The 25,597-nt window shown below is 44.3% G+C and overlaps 1 protein-coding gene across 4 annotated transcripts in view; it reads right to left on the reverse strand.

Annotated features, from left to right (window-relative positions):
- The window catches only part of FAM53B (family with sequence similarity 53 member B), a 145,500-nt gene that overhangs the window by 54,439 nt on the left and 65,464 nt on the right, over positions 1–25,597 (reverse strand). The window lies entirely within an intron of this gene.

Here is a 25,597-nt window from a genome sequence, read left to right on the forward strand (position 1 = left end):
GCAGGGGGTCGGACTAGATGATCTGCCCAGGTCCCTTCCGACCCTAGAAACTATGAAACTATGAAACTATGCTGTAATAAGATCATGTGCCATTATTACAGTGTCTTTATTTGACAATACCTAACTCTCCAGTCTTAGAATTCATGTCTTATTAAAGTAGCTCCATTAAAATCAGCCATGGGCTATAGCAAATCTGCTAGACTGCAGGCTGCTCTACAGTCATGTTTCTACAGCAGGTTACTCTATGCCAGTGTCTGCCAATGTCCAAGCAATGAGATCACTGCTATGCTATTCCTTTTACCCCCCAGGAGTTTGCCCTGTTTCCCTGCTATGTCAAAATCCCCTGCACCTATGAAAATCAACTCCACCACGGTCAAGAATGTCCAACATAACTTGCCTAATCTTGCCACATTACCCTGTGCCAGTTAATATATTACTCCCATGTAAAGATATCCTGCACTTTAGCATGATAGCTGGAAGGACTACTTTCACACATGTACAACCCCAGCCCATGCCTAGATCCCATATTTTTTATCTACTTATTTAGTTATGTATTCTTGTCCCACCAAGCCAGGGACAGAATGCCTGAGCTATGATTTATAATGAGCTATTCTCTAGTTTTCACACTCCCATCAGATGAGGTCCAAATTTTGCTCCAACTTGAAGCAAACTCCAGGTTTGCCAGGAACAGAATTTGATCCTGAAGCTACAATGTGACTGTATTACTATTACTATTATTTCTTCATGGTGGTGTCCACAAAACCTCAGGTGCTTTCCAGACATTCAAAGCAGCACAATTTCTAATCTAAGGGTATGGTCTGAGGATGGCTAGATAGAGAGAAGTTAAGGGAAAAGGAACAATCCTTTTTGCGTTTATCCTCCAGGTTCCCTGTTAGTAACAAGGCAGAAGTGGAGCTTGCTGCAGAATTCAGCTGTAAATAGGGTGTGACACCGTTCTTCACAGATAAGCTTGTGGAAGCTCTACCACGCTGCATATAAAATCTTTTTTTAATTTTGAAACTTTTATTTCAAGAAGCAATACGGCTAGAACAGCAATTACCAATCATGCTTGAACACACAAACTGCTAGTAAGGCACTCACAGGGATCTACTGGTATCAATCAGTGTGGACAAGGATTTGATTTTTTCTATTCGTTTTTCATGTTCTGTATGTGTTTTTCTACACTCTATAAAAATGGCTTGGCTAGCACAATTCTCAAAATATTCCCACTTAACACTCACCAGGGAGGCCACACTACAAGCTGTTCAGGAAATGACTATGTATGAACAGTTACCTGTTGTTGCGCCACCTAAAACACTCTGGTCAATATTGTTTCAATCATGGTGTGAAGAGAGACAGACTGTCTGGAGTTGCTCACATCACCTTGTCTAAAGATGAAGGTGACCTGCATTTGGAAGTGACTGTGACTTTGTTGCTTGGACTGGTGGAAGGAGATCAGCTGTGTTGAAGCAGTTAGCCGTGTTTCCTCAGATAGGGAAAACCCTTCTCTGCTCATGCTACTCTATTAGTAATGCTTTGCATTTGCTTGCTTGTATTGGCATTTTATGAGTAGCGGTACCCTTGCTTTGGTTTCATGCTTTGCTGCCTGTATAAGCTGTACAGAGATGACTGGTGATGAAAGTTGGAGAAACTGAGTCTCGACCCCAAAATGACACATGGGACTTACCACTCTGTTGTTGTTTCTGTATATAAGAAGGAGATCTCAACAAGAAAAGTACAAGCCGTTTATTTTTTTTAAATGGGGCAGGGCCTATAGTTATATCAGAATCTATCTCCTACTGCATTTCTTCCCTTACAGTCAGTCCCTGGGTGCCCTGAGAACATCATTTCCTTTATTTGTAAGAAATAAAGGGCAACAGCATGAAAAATAAGGGACTCCACTTCAGGTTATCAGTGGGACAAAATCAGTCTTGTAAGCCTCTGCATACTTATTGCTAGAAAACAATATTTATCTGATCTAATGTTTTATAAGCTCTTTACTGAAGATATGTTTCTGAATGCTAAGCATCAAGAAGAGATGTCTCTGCAAAGGAAGTCAGGAAGTCAGTTGCTCTTTTGGGGATGGGGGGTAAACAGACGGAGAAAAAAAAAACCCATTTCTTAAGCAGATGGTTTTCAACGAGTGAGGACCTAAGGTTGTTTTTGAAAGAGTGAATGATGAATTTTCATCATTGCCTGCCTGTATCAAAGACAAGAACACAATCCAGATTCCAAATCCAAGCATGTGCTTTCTGTCTAAAAAGAAAAAGGAAGCTTCTTCTGACTCATCAGTCATCAGATGGGTCCCTCTATGATTGTTTTCCACTAGCAAACTTTCACCCTTGATTAGACAAGATAGAAAAGCTTCCCCCACCCGAAAACTCTGGAAATAATTATCTGAGGCTAATACAGACTGTTCCTAAAACACAAATAAGTAATCTAATTGTTTTCTTTGCTGTATAGCCTGCTCTAGGCATACCAATATTTCAGAAGTGGTCGTTCCATGCAAGAGAAGGAGGGGCTTCCAGACTTGTTTCCAGGTTTTGTTACTTTAAAAGCAAGGGAACTGAATACTTGGAGTTACCCATGAAGAGTATGGCACTTGCATTTCTTTCTGGAGAGTAGTCACTGGTTACCCTAAACATCCAGCGGGATCAAATTTGGAACATAACTGGGGGGGAGGGAGGGGTGTTAGAATATTAATGTTAATGGGTCAATTGACAAAATATAGCTTTATGAAGCTTGTGAGTACATTTAAACAAACTAATAGGATAACCAATAGTTACTAATACACTAACTTAAGCAGATCCAAGGGGAATGGTCAATTAATTAATTCTATTAGGTTGTTCTTCAGTGATTCCAGTTTTAACATTAGTATGAACACCGTTCTGCTACAGAGCTGAAGATTCTTGCTCATACCTTTTGGTGACTTCCTGGGAAACTCTGGGAAAGCACCTGCAGTTTTACATAGTTTGTTTTAAAATATCATTTAAAATTCTTGTCTAAGTCAAGGTTTGCAAGACTGGACTGGCTAGTCTCTGGCTCAGAGTGGTCACCTGCTCTGGGTCCTGCACCAGCTCTTCCAGACTGCTTATCTTGCAGGGCCACATGTAATGACTGGAGGGTGAGTGAGAGATGGCACCATTGTTATGTCCCTACATCCTACTCCACCATAATCCTGAGTTTCCTTAGCAGAAGGTGGACTCATTCAGGAGTAGGAACTGCTCCTGTTTTGGAGATTGACTGGTTTTTCCTCACCTGGTGATTTTTTTTCTTTTTGTAAAAATGCATGTAATTTTGAGAAGATGAGTTGAAATGTCTGCTTATTTCTGAATTTAGAGAAGCTTGGATTTTCAAACCTCCTGCAGTTCCTCCATGACTGGGGAGTCTAATTGCACAGACATTCACCTCTCAATTCATTGTCATTGATGCTTTTTGCACTGGTGCTCTGAAGTTTTAGTGTAAATGTCATTTAGTATCCACTATGAAGTTTTTATTTCCTGAAGAGGAGCAGTCAAGGTTTGAGGCTCTGATCTCTGAGCTGATCAGGGTCCAAAAAAAGGGAGCATGAACTTACAGCGCCTTTTTATTTTTTTTAGAGTTTCTATCTGCGTACACTTTTCTCCATGCTTTACTACCTAAAAAACTTGCCACCCTCCTCCAATAGCTATCAAAATCCTGATAGCACCTTGTAATCACCAAGGGTAAGACACCGTTTCCAAAATTTAAAGCCATAGTTAGGAAATGTTCAGCTCGGAGTGGAAGCAAAGGAAATTAAATAATTGATGTATTTATAGACCCTACAATCACAATAACTTGTTTGGTATATTTGCCCTTCAAGCCCATTCAGATCTAATAATACAGAACACGGTAAAGTGATACTCAACAGGAAACTGAAAAAAAACCCAGCATGAAGCCATTAACGATAATTTTTCAAAACTTGCTGAGCTGGAGCTGAAATCCAGTATCAGATCAATGCAAGGAGCATGAGACCAAGAGAGTCGCATCTTAAAGTTAGATTTTTATAGTGATCCATTCTTAGCACTGTGGTTGCGAGACAACATGTCAGTACTTCCCTTCAGAAAAGGGATCACTATGACCCTGATTCCGCACGGCTTTGCAGCACATTGCATAGTCAGATACAACTCTGCAAAGTGAGTGTGGAAAATGCTGCTATTCTGATCTGGTAATCGTCAGCACAGGTGTCAAAGACAAAATATAAGGTGCACCACTATGGAAAATAAAGCCAAGTGGTGGTATATGGGTGGTGAGGAGCATCCAGGGGCATTTTTCAGTTGTCGTTGTTAACTTTGTTGACCAAACTTGAAATCAAAATAAACCAAGTGCTGTGTCTTCAGCTGGTTGTTAAACTTCCTGAAGTCACAGAACCCTTTCATATCACTTCCTCTGCTGCAGAAGCCCTATCCCTATGCTAAAGAGTGATGCGGAGCCAGGAGACCCATCCCCACAATGGCCATGCGCTGCCTCTGCATTACCTCCAATTCATCTGGTGAAGCAGTGTTGACCTATTGCAGAACCCCAGGGTTCCACACAACATCAGCTGAAAACCACTGATCTGTAGGATTACAAACAAAACCATATTCAGTAGCTTTTCTTCTACAATTGCCACAGGTTAGTAACATGTAGACTTTGATCAATGCCTACTGGTGTTAAATTTGTAGGGCACTGGGGATACAACACAGGACCTTTGTCAGCCAAAGATCACTAATATATGATCTAATGGACCTCTTGCTGGTCTGGCACTAGCACCAATGGCCTGAATCCAATTTTTTACTGTACATTAAAAAAGTGGTTACATACTCAGTTATGAAACAGTTTGGGACACTGGTAAGTTCTGTCTGATCACAGAAGGCAGTCTGTATTTGATTTGTCTTTCTGTTTAGTTTATCATCCTCACTGTGCAAAACTAATGTCTTCTGTGTTTGGTAGTGAAGAGAATATAGTATTTGAATTAAACAAATAATAATAGAGACAAACTGACTGCCTCACCATCCACCATATCACTTATTCAAGGCCAGAAAGCAAGTCAATGGCATGTCCAAGGATGGACTATATCTTTGCCAACTTCTAACCAGTGGTGTAGCCTGTAGACCAGGGGCTGGCAAAATGTGGCCTGCAGGCCGGATCTGGCCCGCCAGGCACTTACACCCAGCCTGCAGTGCCCACGAATGAATTGTGCCATGCCCAGTTCTTCTGCCCACAAGGGTGGGAGCGAGGTTCCCACAGGTACAGACACCCCCAAATATACCCTTTTGCACCTCCCTCCCGCCCTCATGTGCAGAAGGACCCAGCCAGGCCAGTATGCAGCTTCCAGGCAGGGCTGCTGCTCCTGTAGCTGCTGGACAACCTGCTCAGCTTCCCCTGCCTCCTGGTCACGCCAGGCAGCAGGTAGAGAAGCGGTGGGGGCAGAGGCAGGGGTGGGGGCAGGACTGGGAGGACGGGGCTGGCCACCCGAGCTTTGTGCTGCCACCCCCCAGGTGCACCCCCCCAGGCTCTGCACTTGGGGGGGTGGCAGCGCAGAGCTCAGGTGGGCAGCGTGTGGGTGTGAGGGGGAGGGTGTGGGGACCCTGCTCTAGACGAGCAGCTGCAGGCAGGGGAGTGCCTGGCAGGGCGCAGCTCTGGCCAGTGCTGCACATTGCAGCGAGGGGCACAGTCTGGCCAGTCAGTCTTTATTGCCAGTACTCCCCAGCATGCACGCACAGCCCCTGCACTGACACGGGAGAGAAGCCCCAGATGCTGGAGCTGGGGCTGCAGTTAGGCCCAGATGTCTGGGGCTTCCTTCCTGTGCCACGCAGCCCTGATAGGGAAGGCAGCTGGCTCCAGTGCGTGGGGCTTGCCTCCTGTGCGGCGCAAGTGTGGGGGCTGCATGTGTGTGGCAGGGAGTGCCACTGATAGAGACTGCTTGGCCGGGCTGCACCCCTCACCATGATATGCAGCGCTTGCTGGAGCTGCAGCCTGCTGGGCACCAGCAACTGTGCTGGGCACAAGCACCCTGAGTGCCCCTGCCTGCTGCTGCTGCACCATGGGGGGTGAAGGGGGGGTCCCCACACCCCCCACCCTTTCTCACGTGCCACACACCCAAACCCTGTGCCCCACAATCCCCCACATATACACAACCCCCAACATACCCCATGCTCCCCCACACACACAGCCACATCCCCTCTCCAAGTCCCACACACCCTACCATACACACATACCCACACCCCCCTGACACCTCACTACATGCACACACACCCCATCATACAACCCCCCATAATATACAAGACTAAGAATTTATTTTGGAGTTACTATGCAATCACCTCTATATACACAACGCAAACACAAATCATGACAAAAATATTTTTTGTAATAAAATCAAAATGTTATCTTAGGTGTTTGACTTTTAGTATATGATTGTTTTTTTCTGGTTCTAAGAGGGCAACCGCCTCTCCCAAAATAAGTCTTTCTGGGGGGCAAGGGAGGGAGGTGGGGGAGATGTCCAGTGGCAAAGGTCAGGGGTTAGGGGTGGGACTTCTGGTCCCAAGCTGACGACCAGGAGGCGGGGCAACTGTCAAGGGGTGGGGCTACCCATGTGGCCCTCAACAGCTCACCAAAACTTCTTAAGCAGCCCTCTGCATTAAATAATTGCCCACCCCTGCTCTAGACCATGCTATTTCTGTCAGAAACAGAAAGGTCTTATTCCCCTAGGAAATGGGAGTTATTTGTGATTTTACCTGCTATGAAAATTTCAACACAAGAGGTCTAACAAGAGGAAGTAAAACTTGAGCGCTGACTTTACCTCTAAACTTCCTGACGTTCATTGCTTTAAGGTTGAATCCATTGCAACTATTTTCCTCTTATTTTTCCTGGTGAATCAAACTATCACTCAAGCACCTTTCTGTTGGATGACGATTAAGCTCACACCATTTCAGATTACATCTCCTGTTTCTTGCCAAAGAGTTAATGCTGCTGTTAATCAGTCCCAGATCTGTTGAAATTCGATTACCCAAGCCATTTGCTGAAGTGACATACTGCTGGTTTCAGTATCTCGACTATTTCATAACCACAACCATGTTGTTATAAGCTCTGTTGTCTCTACTTAGTCCATTTCCTTTTACTGTTTTTCTTCAGTTGCCATTTCCACTGACTGTATTAAGTCCCCTTTATGCACTCATTTCTGATTAGCCTAGTGAGGAAGCTCTGAAGATGGATTACATGCAGTTAGGCCTTTGATCAGCATGGAAGATATGAAGATAGGCAGAGGCCCTATCGAGGAGAGGCAGCTCAAAACATTTTGTGGCAGATTGTGAGCACACCTTTCAATCTTTAGCACTGTTGTCAAAAATAGGTAGAAAAGGACAAAAATAATCTTTTCAGCATTGCCACAATACATAGAATTCATACAGTGTATGGCACTGACAAACAACTGAATAACTAAACCCCTCAAAACACCTTGAAATAGTATGGGAGATAATAGCCTTTTCATGGATAGCACAACAGAACTAGAAAAGGTAAGTGCCTCGCAGTGATAGAGGAAATCAGCCTTACAACAAGTGTAACAAATCTACAGGTGCCTGAACACTTGTGTCATGTGTCACAGAGACAGTTAGCCATATTAGTCTGAAATCAGGCAGAAGCCAGGGCAGAGTTGCATCTTACGGACTAATTTGCTCAGAAAGGCAAAAGTTTTCATAGGTGAAAGCCTGCTTCATCAGATGCTATGATGAATCAATCTGTTACTTACAAAAGCTTATGCCTCTCTGAATGAATTTGTCTTTAAGGTGCTGCACTGCTCTCCTTCTACCTGTATCAAGTTTATCAAATGAACCTCAAATGTAGGGCACTGGGGACAGAGTGCATCAATGCAAGACCTACAACCGCAAAAGCCAAAGCTAATGGACCTCTTCCTTATCTTACTCTGGCACTGGCATTATCAGCCTGAACCCAATGCATATTCAAGTCGATAGAAAAACCCCATTGACTTCAGTGGGCCCAAAGTTCCTCATCTTCCCTGGGGGTGAGTCCTTGGATGGCAAATGGATAACTATTACCCTAAATGAGGCATAAAATCAATGGGTGTATGGAGCAGTACGGTTAAGGGAAAGTGTATCTATATGACCCGTGACTCACCCTCCTCTTCACATATCTGCCCTTCTGGACTGGGTATACTGCCCATTCAAGAAAATTTGACACATAATGTGCCCAGGCTATCTATCATTAATGATTAAGCTGTAACATTTCCAGTACAAAGTACAGGATCCATTTAAGAAAAATTACCCCTCTCCCCTTAGAACGTGCTTCAAAAACATACTGTCAGGGAAGCAAAACCAGGCCTATTCTCGAGTTAATAATGATGAATTTGGTGCTCACAGCAGTCTCAGTTGAAAGAGCTTAAGAACTGAAAGTTTGAAAGCGCTAATCAATTTGCAGAGCTGCTTGCTGCCAGATAACCACACCTAACTGCTATAGACCATCCCTGCTTTTGCAGTCAAAGTATCCTGCTGTCTGTGATGTGATCAGCTGGAGTCTTCAGGCATAACGTATGGTACTGGGAGTAGACGGTTTCCAGTTAAGTGATACAGACATTAACTGGCCCCAATTCTCATGTAAAGCTCATGTCCCTGAGACCTCAGAAATGTATCTTTAGTGGATTGATAGATCCTTTTAAGGTATAGTAGGATGCATCCTTGCACAGCATACAGGTCTTTGGATGTCAGGCCACAACTTCTTCAGTTCTTTTCTTTCCCCCACTCCCTGACTCTTGATCCTTTTCTGGGAGGTTGCAATGGATAAAGAACCATGAGCAAAGTGTTTTGTTACAGCAAGGAGCTGCACTTCTGTGCGCACCCAGTGTCTCTCATTACCCCTTTCCACTGCCCTAACAGTGTCTTCTTTCCCTTGGTGTCTACTCTGCAGGCTGCCAGAGTGCTGGCTGAGAGGGCTCCCAAAGCCAGGGCATGGCTATTAGAGACCAATTAAAAGACTGAATTACCAGTGTTTACTTAAAAGACCCTAACAGTCACCTCATGATAAACACCTCTTATATTCCCTAGCATGATGAGAATGGATAGTTTCTACAAAGAGGGTTAACTGTATTTTACAGACTTTGTATTCCTGACATGGACTACAGTAGGTAGTCCTACTGTAGCATTATGAAGCTGGGAGTAACACAGTGGTACCCAACCTTTTCACCCTGAAGGCTGGATGGGTGGTGCCAGTTCCCTCCACGGGCCAGATCGGGCCAATGGGCCCAACCTGGCTAAGGGAAGGTTGTGTAGCCTGGCTATGGGGAGGCTAACCGAGGCAGGGAAAAGCGGCCTCATCTGGGTGTGAGTGGGGAGCAGCCGGATCCTGATCCCGATCCAGATGTGTGGAGTGAAACAGGGCAGCCCCGGCCCCGATGCACCCAGAGAGGGTGGGGGCAGAGAAGCCCCAATCCAGATGTCTGGGTGGGGAAGCTGGGGCACGGAAGGGAGCAGTGCAGCCCCAATCCAAATGTCTGGGGCACCCCAGCCTAATCTAGATGAATGTGGGATGGACGCCGGACCTGATTCAGCTGCCCGAACAAAGCTGAATCTGGCCACGTGGAACTTCCACCACACCCCACTGCCAAATTTTCCGACAGCTGGGTAGTCCCGCAGGCCAGATGTCATGGCTCTGTGGGCCAGATTTAGCCCATGGGCCAGAGGTTGAGCACCCCTGGAGTAACACATTAAATTTTTTATTTAGCACTTTTGCTTCCATGACTTACCCCCTCCAGCTTTGGAAACAGCACCTTGTCGGCAGCAGACAACTGCTTCTAGCAATCTTGGTCTTGTCCAGGCTGTAGATTTTTCCCAGTTACACCCAGATGGTCTTACTGTAGATAGGCAAACCAACCTCTCCAAGGCTTACCAAGACAGGCTTACCCTAGTTTTAAGCACAAAGTTGCATTGGTGTTAACAGCAGGCTTAGCTGTCTCCACTAGGGGGGCTGTACCAGCACTGTTACCATGACTGGTCACTGGTGGTTGAAGTCCCCAACGTAGGAAAGACTAGTCTCCAACTCCATCACTCATCCCTGTAACTGAATCTACGTCTGAGGCTACTTTTCAATCCTGCCCTCTTTTGTGACCTTTCCTGACTATAGTTTCTTATACGTGCTGTCAGCTGCAGAAATTACTCCTGCAGCTGAAAACAGCTCAGACAATCAATGGATGCTGGTAACCCTTTCCTTAACCTTTAACTGAAGTAAGGCTGAAGGAAATTCCTCATCAGGTCTGCATTCTGGGTCTATGAGGTTCCAACAGAAATATTTATAAACAGTCTGAGGTATAAATTAATCTCAGTGTAGACTAATGTTGGTAACCTTCATGTATAAATTCCCATGTTTTCATCCCTACCTCCAGGATGTCAGGATGATAATATTTTTCTTAGCCCATCAATATCCTTTGAGTCTTTAGTCAGCAGTGGGGACAGTGGGCCACTGTAGCCCTCCTCAGATGAGCAGATACTCTTTAAATAAGTACTCTAAAAATACTCTTCATGTCTTTGCTGTGGTTGTCAGGTTGCTCACTGCATCTTCCTTAGACACCTTTCCATGGGGCAGCAGGATACACACTGGAGCGACTGTTTGCACAAAGAGCCTTCATTTACAAGATGGATGCAGACCTTTAACAGCTGCGCACGGCGCACGGAGCTGGCATGAGAGTTTGCGTGTGAACTTTTGATTTCATATTTTGAATGGGGCAGTGTCCAGATACCTCAACAATCTACCAGCCACTGCTGTCAGCTCACTGTAGAGGGCTACAAGACTTATTTTTCTCTTAAGCTTTAGTGTGTCACTTCCACAAAAATTATATCTCAGTGTTAGCCTGGGAAGTGACTGCAATTTTTTAAGGTATCTATGATATTCCTTTGAAAACTGTGTCTTGTGTGTCAAAAATAGGTGTGGTTTACATGACATCTTTGAATAGACATAAGGCAGGTATTACCAGGCTCAAGCAGATATGATCCACTAGTAACAGGAGGCATCATGGAAGATGTCAAATGCTGGTTAATGTGCCTGTTTAATATTTTGCTATATCAAGTTATGAAGAGATTTCTTCCTGACCACAGCAGGAGAGCAGTTTATATCCTGAAGCCTAAGCATATAGAGCATGATCCAAAACCCAATCAAGGCAACAGCAGAGACTCAAAACCAAACTGCAGGGTTTGCTGGGCAATATGAAAACACGTTGTAAGCTTTATTATTAGGTCCTTTTTGCCAAAACAGCCAAGTAAAGGGAGTTATGCTATTCAGGTCCTCCAGTGTCTCACTGATGCCAGTCTCTCAGCTTTGGAGTATAAATTAATCTGGCTAGTATTGTGTTAAAGTTAGGGGTATTTATTGCATGTAGTTATTTTTCTGCTTTGTTTTTAATGCCTGCAGGTATCCCTACATCCACTCTTCAAAAGCAGAATTGTTCAACTCTTGGCCAGAGACAAGTATTAGCACCCACTTTCAATGTAGTCAGATCCAGTTTCTATTTTGCAAGCATCTGTACTTTGCTGGGATATTTAGTGTCTTCAGCGCCTAACTCAGTACAAATTGTTGGATTTAATTTTGCCATAAACAGAGTTCAGCGTGAATTTTCAAGGTGAGGAATGAGTAGGTCATTTTACTTTCATATCTCTCTTTTCCAGGAGAAAAAAAAGAGACTGAACAAACAAAATGAGCACTCACACCCCAAAACTGCATCACTAGGAGTAACTTCTACACACAGGAAAAATCAGCTCCAGACCTACAGCAGAGTCCTTCCTGCTAAGGCTCATTTTTAACAAATGCATAAAATGTGTTGTTTTCATCAAGCTAAGCAGTAACAAGGGTCTCTCTCTTTCTAACATTAATTACAACAGGTGGGACCCAGGGATACAATGGACACAGGAAACAATTTTTTTTTTTAATGAGAAAAAGGCTCCAGCCTCAAAACCTTGATTTGGATGTCAAACAACACAAAGCGGGTGGCAAGAGTTTGCAATATTACGAAGACTTGGAATACCCCCAGAATTCAGATAGGGACGCTTTGTTTTGAGATCAGAAATACGTTTGAAATAAAAAGATGCCTGACTGCTAGGTCTACCATTTTGGCCCTGTGGCCATAAGTGCTTCTAGACCAGGGATAGGCAACCCCAGCATGTGTGCCAATTAGTGGCACATGGAGACATTTGCCTTGGCACACCAAGAGGTGTGCCAAGGAAATTGTTTTTAAAACATTTCTTAAGTTGCTACTCTGGGCTCTTTCAAGAGACTCAGGAGGAGACACTGCCTCAAGAGCCTATTGGGGCAGGGGAGAAGCCCCTTCTGCAGCTCTCACTGTACCACTGCCAGTGGCGCAGGCTTCCCCACCCCTCCTCCTCCCTTCCCAATGGTGGCTGCTGCAGCTCTGCCTGGCCTGCCCCGATGCATCCTGCCCCAGGCTACCGGGGGGATGTGCCTGCATGTGGGAGAGTGAAGGGTGGGGAGCGGAGGAGGGCACTGGGGGAAAGCCAGCCCTGCTGTGCCAGGCACAGCTGTGGCTGGGGGGCAGGGAGTAGCAGCAGCAGCACTGCCCTGACTCCTCATGGCTGCTGCAACTGCATCAGAGTCACTTGGCCAAGGAGAGCCCAAGGTGACAGTAGCAGGGCTGGGACTGCACTGCCCCTACTCCTCTTCCCCCTCCTCCCAGCCTGTTGTTCTTCCTGCTGCAGCACGGCCACAACCCTGGGATGGGCATCCCCCCACCCCCAGGGAGGAGGCAGCTGGCTGATGGGTGGACTCTGGGCCAGGGCCTCAGCAGGCCACGCTGCAGCCCAGGGGCCAGCTCCCCAGGGAAGCACAGGGGCTGGGGCGGGCCCAGGGCATTGTCACGTCAGTCACTGTCCTGCAGCCCAGCTGCATGCATGTGTGTGGTTGTGTATGTCTGTGTGTGCATATGCATCTGTCAGTCTGTGAGCACACATATGTCTGGTTCTGGGTACGTGTGTATGCGTGAGTCTGATTCTCTGAGTTTGTGTGTGTGTGTCTGGTTCTCGTTCTTCTCTCCTTTTTTTCTCTCTCTCTTCTCTCCTTTTCTCACTCTTTCTCTCTCCCCTCTTTTTCTCTTCTTTCTCTCTTTCTCTTTTTTTTTCTCTTTCATCACAACATGCTTAACAAAAAAAGAATCCACAACAACAAATGTAGTACATGAAGTTTTATTTATTGTCACCGGGTTTAGCACTTTTAGAAAACCCGGTATTTACTGTAAAAAACAACCCCACAACATTTATGTTTATTAACTATATTAATATGCAGCGTATCCTTCCATATATCCCCTGCCCCAGTTTTGCTTTTTGGCATATCAGCACTCCGACACCTTACAAGGTGGACGTTGCAGTTTTTTCGGCACTCTGGCCAAAAGCATTGCCTACTCCTGTTCTAGACCAACAGTGAAACTATAACTCCTTCCCCTCCTCCCCCCCGCCATGCTGCTGTCATCTGAAACACTGTAATTTTGTTAGAGCTAGCAGTCTCATTCCCCTCTGATGATGCCATCAATTCCACAGCACACACTTAATTGTCAAACGTTGCACTGTGATAAATTGAGACCTTGTTCTACCGCACCTTTACGCACCCCAGACTGCATGATGTCAGAGGTTAGCACTGTGCTAGAAAACAAACTGTGAGGAAGGAAAACTGAGCTGCTGCTGCTGCAGCTGCAAGAACAAAAAAACACAGTTCTTCTGATGCCAAAATGAAGTGTTAAATTTGCTGGGTTGTTTTTAAATGTCTAAACTAGCTTGGGCTGAGTTTCCTCCTTCACACATTTTGAACCTGGGAGATTTTTTGTGCCAAAAAAGTATTGCAGCTTTTGTTCCTTTCTGTCCCCAAGGGACAGCAGGGCAAGGTGATCTTGCAGGAGTCAGGGGCTTGTGTCCCATCAAGCCTCTTAACCTCATGTGGCACCTTCCATGGTTCTGGGTAGCTCCAAGGAGATGAGCACTCCTTGCAAGCAGTGGCAGCTCTAGATTATTGGTTTAGGTAGTGGGGCACTCTAAATTGCTGTATCCACACCCAGGCACACATTAATGAAGGTTGGTTTGCGAGTACCTCTCAGTGCTGTTGTGACTAATGGATTGTTCTTTCAGATGATGTTTTGGTACTTCCTAATAAAATGTGTGCATGTGAACTCTAAAGTATGGAAGTATGAAACAGATGCCCTATGACTATGTGGTTCCTGCACCTGGAGGAGCAATTCTGCTCACTTAGTAGCTATAAACGGCACACAAAATGGAGATAACGGTGGCTTTTAAATTGATTTTATCATGTTTTTATTCCTATCAGCATGATAACGTTAAGAGACCTTTACAGCCTGCTGTACACTACGGGGTATGCAGTCTGTCTGATGGAATAACTGTCTGCTACAGCCTCCCCCACAGGGCAACATCCTGGCTTCATCATATTCATTGCCATTGACTTCAGTGGGACCCATAACGCAAATAATTAAGGTTGTGATGTACTGATGGACTTGAACCCAGGCCTGCTACCAGCCTGCGGTGCAAGGTTGCTCGCTATACATTCTCTATAGGGCTCTTGAGGAATAGAAGAACTCCCTCCTAGAGAGAAAGGTAAGAGAGACAGTCACCAGATGGAGGACAGGCTGGATATTTGGCAGCCAGGCTCTTCTGGTCTGTATTTTGTGCTTTGCTATAACTGGAATTGACAGGAGGAACTGGGTTAAGGGGTGCAATATATAATCCTAACTTCAGGTTCAAAACAATTGTAGTATCTTAAATCCCCAGAGAGCCAAGTTAGAAGGGTTGGGCCACGACTGCAAGCCCCCATGCCTCTGAGGGACCTCGTTACAATAAAAGAAACAGACTGGAAGTTTTGGAGATAAATGCCTTTTCTATGGGCTGACAAGCCCCAGTTTAAAAGCTAAGGAGCCAGTTTGTGCAGCCAGATAGGAATGGATCAGTTGGAAGAAAAGCTACAGCAACAGGCTTTCCAAGTTCTTCTTCAAAACTTTACTCCTGAAAGTTTTCAAAATGAACTATATCCAGGAAAACAAAACTGATCTCATATTGCCAGAAATCCATTAGCAGAGCAGGAGTCCAGGCTATGTACTCAGTCCAGTACTGACTCTATGTGGAGTCCTTTCCCCAGCAATAACCTTCATCTGCACATCACCGCTACCATTCACTGGACTTATCTGAGCACCTCTCAAAAGCTGAAGGAGTTATTTTCACTACACCCTACCTGCTGCCTTCCCCCCAGCCTCCCCACCCTGGGGCAGAAACATGCTACCCTTTTTTTTTTTCTCACATTCAGTGAATCATTAGTAACTTGCTATAGGTCACACAGGAAGCCTCCAGCCGAAGTAAAAATAGAGCCCAGCTCTTCTGTGCACTGTTCCACCCCCTACCAAGCACTATGGAGTTTTCTGTGAGAACTTGGACAGCCAGCCTCCAGCCTTCCCATGAGCACTTGTGCCTAGGCTAAGCCAAGAGAAGGCCATTCACTGACTACACTGGGCATTGGGCCAGATTCTGCATCTCCTGTGCACCATAGCCATTTTCCAAATGCATCTGGTCTCTGGCCTATTGGCATGTTGAGGATGAACAGCTGCCTGCTTTTAAGCACAGAAAGCAGGATTTTTTTGTTTACACCATCTTTATTTGTTTACACCATAGCATACACAGCATAAATTGCCATGCTGCCTCATTGGCTTTCCCCTCTTACACCTCTGCAATTACAAACAGCCAACAATTAAAGACCCCAAAATGTGCATGTATCATTGGTACCTTTAGTGATGCATTCATTGATTCTTTTCATAACAGATCAAGGCCACAGAGCCCACAATCCCTGTGACTCCTGAGAAGATTACTCCTGCGATACCCCCACCAATAACTTACATCAGGGTTAACTCGTACAGCCATAGCAAGTGGCATAGCACACACCGAGCCCTGCAGCTCAGTGCTACCTTGGAGTCCCCAAAACTTGTGAGGGCAAAGAAATTTGCAGTTTTCTTGGTTTTTCCAAAATGTTTCTACTGTGTAGGTCAATCAGGCCCTAAAATAAATTGTTACCATTGTGTCCAACAGCTGCTCCAGTGCTTGATGTGTAGGATGGGACAATCCATTACACTTTCATTTTCTACTCTTTCTCTCAGACAGGTTGACATTTAAATAAAAAATATGAAGAAAAGAAAAGGTTTGCACACCCAGCTACCTGTGCATAGGGAGTCCACAATATAGAGACCTGGCTCAAAGCACAGTTCTTGTCTCGGTAATTAGCCTTAGTTTCCTATCCCATGAATCAAACTACTTTCTACACATTGAAGAATTTGGTCTCTCAGCATCCACTGGAGGAAACTTAAGCCAAGGAAGGTTCATGGTTTACCTGTGGTCACCCTCACACACTAGCAGCACTGGAAAGGAGGGCCCAATGCTCCTGATTTGCTCCAATGTTTTGACCTCCTTCCTTCACCTCTAATCCTTTTGAGTTTCACTGCATTGTTATCATCCTGTTTCAAAAGCCTAAATTTCATGACATGCGAACTCTCTCCCCATGAATGCTTTAATATTGGTGCCACAGAGAAACTACTGTCAACAGCATGAAGTGGCAAGACAGCATCAAAAACAAAACTACTGACCCTGCTTGCGGAGCTGCTAAAAACTGGGAGCATCTACATATGCAATTACTGTGCCTGAATTTTTTGTGCAGAAAATTCAGGCTCATTAAAGTGCTTCTCAGCACATGCCTACACATGCGCTCCTGCTGGGAGCAAACTGAGCCCAACAGGAGCAGCCTAGTCCAGGGCTTCTCCTGCCCTGATCTGCCCCACTACAGCAGCCAGGGGGAGCTCCAGCCTCCCCCAGGTGCCCACCCCAGGCTGGCAGGGGGCACAGGGGCTTAACCCTGAGGTCCTGAGGACAGGGGGGGCAATAGTGCCAGCTGGTGGGAGATTGGACTGGCCCTAAATGGGGGCTATTGTAGGGGGGAATCTTCCAGCTGGGGCTACAAAGTAATACAGGTACTAGAAAATGGTGCATTAGACTAATATAGTGTACAGTAATTCTTGCACATGTGTAGACAGACACTTTACTGTGCATTAGATTAGTCTAATGCACAGTAAGCATCTCATGTAGACGCACCCACTGCTGCTACAAATAACTAATTGGTTTAAGCCTGGTTGTGTTATAAATTGTGTGGAGTCACTTTGGAGGGTGCTGCAGCTTGATGCAAAAAGTAATAAGGCAAAAGACTTTTCAAAAGAAAGTTTTAAAGCAGGGAGCTCTTTGTGACCGACCCTTCAATGAAGCAGTCTTCTGTGTGAAGCACAGGAATGTGACTGATTCCTTGCGTTGCTTTAAAAGCAATTTCTCTGGTGAAACAGAGTGATTATAATTACAATTACATGGAGTCTACATTTCTTGAATGAGGTCTTGTATCATTTCAGCATGTAGGGCTCGCCATGATTTTGCTAATCATTTGGGGTTAATTTACTTAGTTCACTCCATCCAGATGGTAAGATCACACAAGAAATAACACAAGGAGGTCTGTGTGGTCGCAAAGATGCAGTTACCCATTCCTGCAGAGGATCTCGCTTGCACTGCATTGTCCAGCACAGCAGGAACTTGTAGCCTACAGGAATGCTCTGCACTTTTCAGTAGTGGTTATTGTCAAATATACTGTACACTGGCTTGGGTGCACTGTGAGACCCAAGGGCAAAGGAGAAAGACCTTTAATGCGTGAAAACTGTGCTCAGAATACTCCAGCTATTTCATCCAGCCATACATCATTACACTTCATTTCCTTTTATTTTATTCTAAAGTTGCTATCGTTTTGCTCTGCAGCCCCGCAATTCAAATCTGATTGGGGGATATCATTCCAATTAGCTCAATATGGGTTTAGAAACTAAAGGAAGCACCTATGAGAATACAATATGCTGCAGTACAGGAGGGAGCCCACTTTTTCATTAGTAGAATAGTTAAGTGCTCATTCCACAGGGCAAATGGACAGCATAGTACAAAAACGTGCTTTCATGTGTGTATAGTTTCTTGCCTAGAGTATATGACTTAACTTTTGTTTTCGTTCTTTTAAAATGAATATAACCCCCTCCTCTCCTTTGTGGACCCTCATCTCCTTGAGGCCCTGAGGGTCTGAAAGGCCTTTGTCACCAGGGACAGATTTAAACCTCTATATCAACCCAAACCACTGTGTCATTTGCTGTCACTGAAACAGACGCAGCTGGAGCTACGGCTGAACTTAAAAGAGAAGCTGCTGCTGCTGCTGTTGCACAAAGAATTGGACTTTCTTTTTCTATTCAGCACAAAGGAGCTAGGTAAAAGGGAGCTGAAAAATAGATTTTTTTTTCTCCCAGTGTGGGATCCATTTTTCATGCTGCTGTAATTGAGCTTGTTTGAAGAATGTGCTCCCTTAGCACCACAGTCCCTCTAGACTCTCCCCACATTTTCCTTTCCTCTTTAAGGCTATTTATTCAGGCAGTTCAGAGCTAGCATACACAGTCTACAGCCCTCTATGACTGACTATTCTTTAATCAGGGCCACGATTACCCACTTATGTGCAGAGCTTCCACCTCCCTAGACATAGAGCGTGTGGGGAACTGCAACTTTAAGAGATTCTCACGACTGGTTGTTGTGTTCAGTAGAGGTTCCTATGAAACAATTCTGATCAGTTAGAAATGAAACACTTAATGACTCAGACCTCTACTGGACTCTTTGACTCTGATTACTGACAAATCCATGGCTAATCTAGCTGCCCAAACCAGCAATCAGAGTGTATACATAGTATTCCTATGCAAGATGTCCAATAGATATGAGCTGTATTTCCTAAAACAGCTGAAGGAGTTAATGAAAGAGGCCCAGTCCCGATGTACTAGGACAATAAATACAAAACTATAGATATTTCCAAGAAGGAAGTGGTACAGTACTTCTACAAAAGATACAGCCAAACCAGAGCCATAATGCCACTAACAAAAATTTAAGTCCAATAAACTCAAATAGAGGTGGTGGCCTAGGCTTCAATCCATAAGTGTAAATAGTTTCATGTCTTTAGTTACAGGAGGCCAGTGCTAGTTTAAACTCATCATTAACCACTTATTGCCCTTGCTAAGCAGACCTGAGAAATGCCCTTCCTTCACAAATATACACCGATATTCAGCTACAAATTTGCAAATTGAATACAAACCTGGGAGAGATTTGATGATTGCTATCATGCTACCTAAAGCATTTATCATGCTACCTAGAGCATAAACATGCAGCGGAGCAAAGCCCAGAGTTAAATTCTGGATGTAACTCTCAAAAAGGGACTAAGACTATTACCACAAGGTGGCCAAGACAGCATATTCCAGTCCCTACTATCCATGTAAGGGTGGGCTGCCAGGACTAGATGGGATTTTGTTTAAAAGCATCATAAAGCAATTTCTAATATGTTATAAAAAACTGTGTTTAAAAGGATTTGTGAATGTAGGGATTGGAAAATATAAAAGATACAGAAATGTTTTGTACTTCTCACCAGTGCACAGTGATATTGAAGAACTTGAGCAGATGTTAAAATTACAAGCCAAATTAACTAAAAGAGTCCATACTGACAGCACAGGAAAAAATGGCTCCCTGGAGCAAAGTATGCATTGCACTTGTTTGCCCATGCTAGAAGAAACTATGTATTTGTGTTTCCCTGAGATAGCCTTACTAGGAGATAGCACAGCTGAAAAGGCAGTCGTGCAGATCAAATTCATTTTTGCTAGACAACATTTCTTTACATGACATAGTATTCTTTGAAAATGGGCCTCTCTTAAGTATGCATGAGTTATTACGCAGTTTGCAGTAAAGCGTTGGGTTTGTTACTACAAATCCCCCAGTATTTCCAATCCAAGGCCAGGTAGAAAACAAGGTCAAAATAAGGCATCTACTTCATGTCATGTTCTTCCTTACATCCAACCTGAAACCATCCTCTAACAATTTATGGTCATTGCTCCTTGTCCTCCCCTGAGGTGTCCTAGTGAACAGCTTTATTCCCAGCTCCCGATATTAACCCCTTACGTACTTATAGATGGTCACCAAGTCCCCCCCCATTCTTCTCTTCCTGAGGCTGAACAGTTCCAGATACCTGTCTTTCCTCATAAGATTTGTCCTCCAGGCCCTTAATTATTATTGTGGCCCTTCCCTGGACCCTTTCAAGATTTTCCATGTCTTTTTTGAAGTGTGGTGCCCAGAACTGGACACAGTAATCCAGGTGAGGTCTCCCCAATGTCAAGTAGAGAGGAAGTATCACTTCCTTCATCCTGCTTGTGACACATTGGCTAATGCATCCCAGTATGCCATTCGCTCTGTTGGCTACAGAATCACACTGGTAGCTCATGTTCATCCTGTGATCAACCACAACCTTGAGGTCCTTTTCAGCCATTCTGCTGGCCAGGACATCTCCTCCTAACCTATATTCATGTCACTGGTTACTTCTCCCCAGATGAAGCACTCTGCATTTCTCCTTATTGAACTACACCCAGTTCCGCTCCGCCCACCTTTCCAGCTTGTCCAGGTCCACTTGGATCTACATCCTATGGACCTAGCATGATCACTTTTTCCCATAATTTAGTATCATCCATGGACTTAGCCGGTGTGCTTTCCACATCCTCATCTAAATCATTGAAAAAGATGTTGAACAGCACGGGGCCAAGAACTGAACCCTGTGGGACACCACGGGCCACCTCCCACCAAGACAATACAGACCCATCCACACACACTCTATGTTCAACTCTAGCTAGTTCCCAACCCACCTGACCATGGACTCTGCCAGCCCACAACCCCCTAGGTTTTTTATAGGAGTGTTATGGGAGACCATATCAAAGGCCTTTTTAAAATCTAAATATATGACATCAACCATGTCTCCCACATCTAAGCAGTTTGTTACTTGATCATAAAAGGAGACAAGGTTGGTCAGACATCACCTTCCCACAACAAAACCATCCTATCCTTCAGCATCATGCCTTCTACCAGTCTCTCACAAATGGACCTCTTGATAATTTTTTCCTAAATTTTATGCAGTATTGAGCTCAAACTGACTGGCCTATAGTTTCCCAGATCCTCCCTCCTCCCCTTCTTAAAGACTAGCACCACATTGGCCCTTTTCCAGTCTTCTGGGACCTCTCCCGAGCACCACAACCTTCAAATACCTTCCCCAAGGGTCCTGCAATGACTCTAGCCAATTCCCTCAGCACTCTTGTGTGTAGTCTATCCAATCCTGCTGACTTGAAGACATTCAGCTGCTCTAAGTGCTCTCTCACCAGTTCAACCCTGACCATTGGCTGGCAATCACGCTTCCTACCCTCCTCCCCCGCATCTGTCCTGTATCCGACCAGGAACACCAATGCACAAGTATTCATTAAATAGTTCGTTAAAGAGGTGAGAGACTTTCTTTTATCAGCTAAGAACTGCCTGCCCAGAGGAGTTTTCCATCTATTGACTCCTCTGTGAAATCCTATGAAATATGAACTTTGATTTCTACTCAGGAGAACTTTTTTCTCCAATGCCTGATGAAGGGTGTTTGTGCTCGAAAGCTTCCAATTAAAGATTTTTTTTGCAAAAATCTTGTTGGTCTAATAAAAGATATCACCTCTACCGTAAGCCCCGACTGCTTTTCCCTCTACACCAATATGGCCACAACCTGGATACCTGACACACAAAAGAGTTCAGCTTTCTCCTGGCTGTCTGTTATCAGCTGTCCCTTCCCATTCTGCAAGGGCCCTGCATTTCCTTTGGTCTTCTTCCTGCTCCCTATATACCTAAAGGACTTCTTATTGTTCTTGATTTCAATTGCCAACCTGATTTCAGTCACCACTCTTGTCTTCCTTATCCTCTCCCTACAAATACGGGCTATACTTGTGTATTCCTTCTTGGTGACTACTCCTTGTTTCCACTGTCCTTAAACCTCCTTTTTCTTTTTTAAGCACTCCTTGACTCCTCTGCTAAGCCAAGAGAGCTTCCCAGCCCCTTTACCACCTTTCCTGCATACAGGACTGGACCTTTTCTGAGCTCTGAGGATTGTTCCTTTGAGGAATGACCACCCTTCCTGAACTCCCTTCCCCTCCAGTCCCTCTTGCCATAGGGTCTCTCCCACTATTTTCCTAAGCTCATTGAAGCTAGCTTTCCTGAAGTCAAGCTCTTCTGCCCTACTAGCTGACTTCCCTACCCCACAATGGATACTGAATTCTATCATCCCATGATCATCATCTCCCAGACTACCCTCAGATCTCCCACCAGGTCATCCCCTTTGGCTAGAACCAAATCCAACAAAGCCTTCCCCCTGGTCAGCCTGTTCACCTCCTGTACTAAATAAAGTACTTCCACGCAGGCCAAAACCCTATGTGAGCGGTAAGATCTGGCCGAGTGCTCCTCCCAGCAGATGTCAGGGTAATTGAGGTTACTCATGACAGCCAAGTCCCTTGAATGTGGGGGCTCCATCATTTCTCTGGATAATTCCAGATCCCGCTCCTCCTCCTGGTGTGGCAGTCTGTAGTAGCTACCTACCATCAAGTCCCCTTCTCCTCGTCCCCCCAGTATCTTGACCACCAGGGTCTAGAGTCACCCTTCTCTTGAATCAATTTGGATCTCCAAGGAGGCATACTGCTCCTTTACATAGAGAGCTACCCCCTTCTTCCCTACCTGATCCCTTCTGTGTAGCCTGTAGCTCTCTATGCATACAGCCCAGTCATATGTGGTGTCCCACCAGGTCTCCATTATTCCAACGAGATCATATTCCTTATTTGCTAGGAGGAGCACCAGTTCCTCCTGCCTATTCCCCATACTCCTAGCATTTGTGTATAGACACTTAAGTCCCCCATTAGTAACCCCCAGCTCCCAATGTTCAGTTATAGAATGGCACCAATGGAGTATGTGTTATCACCTGCTGGCATTTTGCTCTGCAAAAATAAACATCTGCACTCCAAGAAACTGGTATCAGAATCGCTGGGAATCTGAAGATATAAAACAAGACAAGCAAGGCAGGAAAAAAATATGTTTTGGATTTTAGATGAATGCAAGGTACATAGAAAGAGGTAACACTTCCAAATCCCTGAAGGAAGAAATAAGGGGCACCACATCAGCTGTTTTTCTGAAGAAGATAGCAACCACTGCAAGCTGTGACAGCTGGGACAGGGCAAAATGGACTTACCTTCACCTGCCAGCAGAAGTGCTGATATCTCAAGAGATACCTGCAAGTCCATATAGCAATGCAAGGTGCCACAGGAACTAATGGAACATTATTAGTTAGAATTATGAGTATTGGAACTTTTGTATTTTTTTTAAATGTTTTGGCTGAGAAAGGAAGCTGTGGGGCCTGGACCTTTAAAGGCAGAATAAGCCAGTTAAAACTGGTTATTATACTATGCATGGGATCTTATAACAATGCTGAACAGTTAGAGAGTGAATGAAGTAGATGCCTTGTCAGTCCCCTTGGCTCTGATGAGTGATTGCTGAATAACACTCCCTCATGCAACTAGTGCCCTTGCTGCCAAGTAAGTAAGTACTCACCAGTGTACAAAGTTGGGAGCATTATATTCTCATGGCTTTCAGACCAATATATACCCCAAGAGTTATTCCAAAACACTCAGCAATTACTTTCTCCAAGGCTCCTTGCATCTCAAAGGATTATAAATCCCCTCCGGTCCACTTCTATGTATGGTTAATATACCTGGAGACTTGTTGATGAACCACCTCCCACAGAGTACTTTCATTCACAGCTGCCTCTTTCACCTCCTCCTATCACCTCCACCACTCATGCCACCATTTCCTGGAGACAAGCCTGGAGCAAATGAAGCAACCTATATATAAGGGCACAAATATACATCACTATAGGTGTATCTACATATGTTGCTATGGTGATGTTGTTACTGCACCATGGTTAGTACTTTCTTTAGGAACTACTAAAGCATGGCACAGTAACAGCCTATACTGCAATGCGCACGATTATTTTTAGCAGCTAATTTGCCTTAGCGACACACTATAACAGGGGAGCAGGTTGCTCCAGCGAAGTAGCTGCTGGTCACATGTAGAACCCTGCAGATGCTGTCACCATAGCATGTTGCTATGGCAACATAGCGTCACATGTAGACACACCCTAAATGTTTAAAAAATGTGTCCATCAATGCAAAGAAATGAAAAGGCCTTCAGTGGTGCCACTTGTGTTATTACAACTTGTGGCTAATAAAATATAACAACATATGAAAGTTGTTTTTACTACCTACCCAGCTTATTAGCTAATAAAATGAGCTTGGTATATTAAATGCAACTAACACATTTCATCAAATGGTGACCCCCATGCGCTGTACTTCCCCCTTGCCCCAAATTAGCTAATTATGGAGTTTTCTGACCCTTTTTATCTTTTAAGTTTCTCAGGTATGGTAAAAACTAGTTGCATCCTCAAACACAAATGAATTCACTCAAGCACCTATTGAGCCATAAAGTATAAAATGTCATAAAACACCACATTTTTTGTAAAAGAAAAGAAATGTATTTAGAACACCAGAGGTCACTGCACTGGGTTATGGAAAGGAGATGAAATTTGCAACTCTCTTTCACAACCCCACCTGTTTAAAAGATACCACAAAATCTATTATTAACAACAAATTAAGGCTGATTATAGCCCTTTCCATCCAGGACTTTCACAAAGGACTTATGAGCTCAGTAAATGGTTGTACAAGCTAGATGAAGAGAATTTTTTCACACACAACAGAAATGCATTCACCCCTGGGCCAAAATGCAACAACTGTTTAACAACATTATACAACAGAAAATAAAGGAGAATTCCATATGCAGTTGAAACTTCAGGGGAAATTTTTGGCAGGCGGTATGTAATAACTCAATTTGGAATTTGGCCAGGATAGCTGGGTTAATACCCTAGTCTTGCAAAAAAAAAAAAGAGAGCCATGGGATCTTTAGACCCATATTTATCTCTGAACTACATAAAGCTGGTTATCTCAGGATTTTATTATTGTAAATTATTGACATTAGAAACACTGAATCATAGAACTGTGGTTGTTGAAAACTTGGTGCAAAATGGTATAGCTACTTGTGCTGTTCTTTGATGCATCACTTCATTTTGGTGCTTGGTCACACATTTTTAAAGGCCAAGATCACATAATTGAGTCTTGAAGGCTGTGGGCTCTGAAAGAAAATCCTTCTGGATATGCACTTCAAATCTCTTATCAGCACTGTGAATTGGCACTGCAGATTGAAGAGGAAACTTTTGCTCTAAGTTTGCAACTGAACATGATACAGAAACTAAGACTTCTTGCCGTCACTGCTAACAACCAGCAAAGTCCCCAGTAGTGAAAATTCAACTACTGATAACATTAGTGCTGAATACCCTTGACGTTGTCTTCACTTCCTCAAGCAAGTCCTCGTTGCTTTTTTACCTTATTTCATATATGAATTGTGCATTAAGGACTATTTCTGGTTGAATTACATGCCATGAGCGAATAATGGAAAGGTGTGTTAAGGGAGTCAGCATTCAGATCTAATTAGTGCAGGAAAGAAAAGAACCAAGCTTTCTAAAGATTGACACTAAAGGTCCAGCTGAAGAAGGAAAGTTTTCTGCTCTG

Source organism: Alligator sinensis, unplaced genomic scaffold, assembly GCF_000455745.1.
Source record: "Alligator sinensis unplaced genomic scaffold, ASM45574v1 scaffold232_1, whole genome shotgun sequence".
Taxonomy (NCBI): domain Eukaryota; kingdom Metazoa; phylum Chordata; order Crocodylia; family Alligatoridae; genus Alligator; species Alligator sinensis.